Source organism: Mercenaria mercenaria, unplaced genomic scaffold (assembly GCF_021730395.1).
Source record: "Mercenaria mercenaria strain notata unplaced genomic scaffold, MADL_Memer_1 contig_4477, whole genome shotgun sequence".
NCBI classification, from domain to species: domain Eukaryota; kingdom Metazoa; phylum Mollusca; class Bivalvia; order Venerida; family Veneridae; genus Mercenaria; species Mercenaria mercenaria.
The window spans coordinates 22,356-26,826 of NW_026462707.1; positions in this window are offsets into that span (position 1 = coordinate 22,356).

Here is a 4,471-nt window from a genome sequence, read left to right on the forward strand (position 1 = left end):
ATTTAGATCTAATTATTTTTCAATCATTAAAACCAGTTTTACGGTACATTTTCCCTTCCCGTGGGATGGCCGTTTCACCTTCCAGGCTCGCCAGAATATTTATTATTGTTATTTTGTTTACGTGATATACTCTCGTAATACGTATAGTAAAAGTGACTGAAATGTTACATCGACTTGAGTTTGCCTGTAGTTAGGAATACATCGGATTTTTCCCAGGTTGATATTTCTGTCTTAGAGACACCTCGTCCCTGTCCCTGTACACGCTACCGCTACCATTTATACCATACACATAGAGAGAGATAGGACAGAGAGACACACACACAGGAGGTGTTACAATAAAAATCAAAAGAGAATTTACAGCGGGAACTAATATTTCCTGTCCATTTCTGGTCATGAGAAGGATAACCTGTCTTTTTCATTTGATACACCTCTCCCGATTAAACTCATAGGCGCTGTCACCGATAACGTTATGGATGCCGTCATTTTTATCCATTGTCGCCGCGCAAAATTCATCTATTTATTGGATGTTAATATGAAAATAGTTAAAAAACTCACGTTTCACGACTTGATATACAGATGGTAAACAAAGATCCTGAATTCTGAGCACTAAAAATGAATTTATTGCTGATGCACTCTGTATTATATTTTGGAGGGAAAACAATACACGTGCGTTTCATGTCTTAAGTTTTCTGTTGTCGAATAATTCTTTATTAAATGTGTGCATATTTTCCTCGTAACATATGAGAATAGATTTCAACATTTAGAGGCTTATGTAAATTACATGTACTTTAAATAAAATTTCAGAAATGTAGTTTGTCTTTTCACACAGTATTTACAGAAGGAAAGTTTTAGATTGACGTCCGGAGATTGGGAGTATGACTTTTTTTGGTGAATCCTTTTAAACCACATTACCATGGATCCGTAGCCTCATTAGATATCACTCTCTCTCTCTCTACATTAAGTTCGTCTGTTAAAAAAAACAATGAACAAAATTAAATTATGATAAATCTGAAAGTTCTGATAGGCAATGCAGAGGGGAGGAGGGAGTTTGGGACAGAAATTCAGAAGCTGTTTCAGCAATTTATTAAAGACACTAGAAGATTTAAGTAAAGGAAGTGTCTAGTCATCTGGTAACGGGACGCCTAGCCTACGTTCTAGTCGTCCGGTAACCGGACGACTAGCATTTCCCCTGGCGATTTTCTAGTCGTCCAGTAATCGATTTCTCAGTGAATAAGTAGTGTTCTGGTCTAATTTTACCTGTTATTTATTTAAGATATCAATACATTATCTGCAAACAGAAATTTGTTTGAATACATACCAAAGTGTATTTTTAATCTTCTCGAGAAATTTACTGCCTTTTCAGCCGATAAAGCGGAAGTTTGCAAAAATCAATAATGATGAAACGAATAGAAGCGGATGATTGTGTCGTTGTCATCTTGCTGTTAGAGAGTGTTTAGTACTGTTTTGGAATAGGCATAACGATTTAATTCCAAACTGTGAGAAAGTTTATTAAAGGTAAAAATCTTGTTTTTCATAATTGTTATCCCGATTATTTATTGTCCCTATTTAAACTGATGAAATGATTATCATGTTGTTTCTTTTTGTTATTCTTTAGTAATTTTTGAACTTTTGACAATGAAAAAACTTTGTTATGTGGAATCGGTATCAATTTGGAACATGGACATTGATTTAATAAAAATAACTAATGGAAAATTGCAATGAATAAAATCGGTCCAAAAATACAAGATGTTAGCATTATTGTCACTGAACAGTTTGATGCATAGCAACAGTGAATGAATCAATAATGATGTGTAGGGTGTGGCAGTTTGATGGTTTGAATAACAATAAACATGGGAACATACAGAAAGAGTTTAAATGTGTATCAGAAAATTAATTATACCGTGATCAAATAATTTCATAGATTTTACAAATAAGTCATTTAAAGAATCTGCTACAATGTACAGCGAAAAGGAGGTCCATATCATACTAAAATATAAAAAAAAAAAATACTAGTGAAACATACGTTCGTAGCCATGCAATGTACAACGAAAATCACCAATGGAGAAATGAAAAAAAATCCCTTAACATGTTTAAAATGTATACAAACATTGTATGAATAAGCAACGATGTGAAATTTTTATCATTATCATGTGTTCTAAGAAACATTACAGGGTTGTTTGAAATCGCATTTAGTAGCACAAATTTTTCCTATGTTCAAGGAATGTGCGTTATATTTTTCAATGTATGTTATGAAATCAATGGTCCATTTAATGGATCGTGACGGGAACAGCATAAACTTACAAAGAGGATTGAAGGAAGAATAAAGATAGGAAAAGTGCTACTTCGTTGCTAATTCATATCATCCTTAACGATAAGCATTAAAGAATCTGCTACACAGAAAATCTCAATATGAACCAATCAGAATAGAACAAATGAGTAAAAATAAAAGTGCTAATTCAATGTCGTATATAACATTTTTTGCTAGTAACGGGTTTTCTGGATTAGGAATGGACATTGTGCCACAAGCTAAAATTCGTTTTGCAGTTCAGTGGTCGTGAAAAGAACATGAGTGCAAATGTTATTTTCCATTGCCGCATTGTTCATATTTTAGTTAATACATCCTGAAAATTGCTAATGAAGCTCGAAAATTTTGGTAAAAACATATTTTGTGAGTTTTGCGCTGTGAGGTAGAATGGTACACAAATGTACAAAAATAAAGTAAAAACAAGAGCACCGCCTTGCGGGTGCTGACGCTCATCTGATTTTTTTTGTATAATAGAAATATTGTCCTACCCATGATTTTCTAAGTCTAAAAAGGGCCATCACTCTTGCAAAAAGCAGGATAGAGTTATGCTTCTTGATGTACAGTGTCCACTTATGATGGTGAAAAACTGTTGCAAGTTTTAAAGCAATAGCTTTGATAGTTTATGAGAAAAGTTGACTTAAACATAATATTCAACCAAGAAAATGATTTTTCTAAGTCCAAAAGGGGCAATAATTATTGCAAAAAGCAGGATGGAGTTATGTTGCTTGCTGTACAGGGTCAGCTTATGATGGTGAACAAGAGTTGCAAGTTTTAAAGCAATAGCTTTGATAGTTTAAGAGAAAAAGTTGACCTAAACATAAAACTTAACCAAGAAATCTGATATTTTCTAAGTCCAAAAGGGGCCATAAATCTTGCAAAAATCAGGATGGAGTTATGTTTCTTGTTGTACAGGGTCAGCTTATGATGGTCAACAAGTGTTGCAAGTTTTAAAGGAATAGCTTTGATAGTTTAGGATAAAAGCTGACTTAAACATAAAACTTAACCAAGAAAACTGATTTTCTAAGTCCAAAAGGGGCAATAATTCTTGCAAAAAGCAAGATGGAGTTATGTTTCTTGATGTACAGGGTCTGCTTATGATGGTGAACAAGTATTCCAAGTTTCAAAGCAAAAGCTTTGATAGTTTAGGAGAAAAGTTGACCTAAACATAAAACTTAACCAAGAAATCTGATATTTTCTAAGTACAAAAGGGGCCATAAATCTTGCAAAAAGCAAGATGGAGTTATGTTTCTTGCAATACAGGGTCAGCTTATGATGGTGAACAAGTATTCCAAGTTTCAAAGCAATAGCTTTGATAGTTTAGGAGAAAAGCTGACCTAAACATAAAACTTAACCAGGCAACGCCGACGCAGACGCCGACGCCGACGCCGACGCCGACAACCGCTCAAGTGATGACAATAACTCATCATTTTTTTTCAAAAAATCAGATGAGCTAACAAAATATGACATTATCAGTGTTTTTTCTATTGAATTACAGATTTCCAAATTCGTATCTTAAAATGCAAATTAAACTTAAAATGCATAATTAATGCAAAGACTTTAAACATAAATATTTAAGTTAAGGTGAATATGATTTTGTTTCAAAACCTCAAACTTCACTATCATTACTAGTAAGCATTACTTTCAAACATATCTATTTATCATAGACATTATTTTCATCATAGAGGAACACTACTCGGTTTGTCTCGAACAATCAGGTTTTATGTAAATATCAAGCAAAATGTTTGATTTAAATACTCTGAAAACTATTGCATAACATACTTACTGTAACACATCCACTTTAAAGTTTAAAACTATTCTATTTCAGTTAAGAATCTAACGCGAAAATTAGATGTCACGTACACAGGAAATGCGAGTAGAGCTTTTATTATTAAAAACTTTTGCTTCAAACTTTTAATATTGATAAAGAACATATATAGCTAGAATTCTAGGGCATTTTTAGTCTAGTGAGATATTCACATAAAATGAAGCAAAATTATATAAAAACGGTCGATTTTCAATAAAACTTACTGTAAAATTTCACACAGCGCGATCATAAATAACTATTTTGTTTAAAAGGTTAAGTAATTTATACCGCTACGATCATTAAATTTAGACTTTTGGCTAGAAATTGCAAAATAACAGATCAGAAAAAAACATTAAGAAATG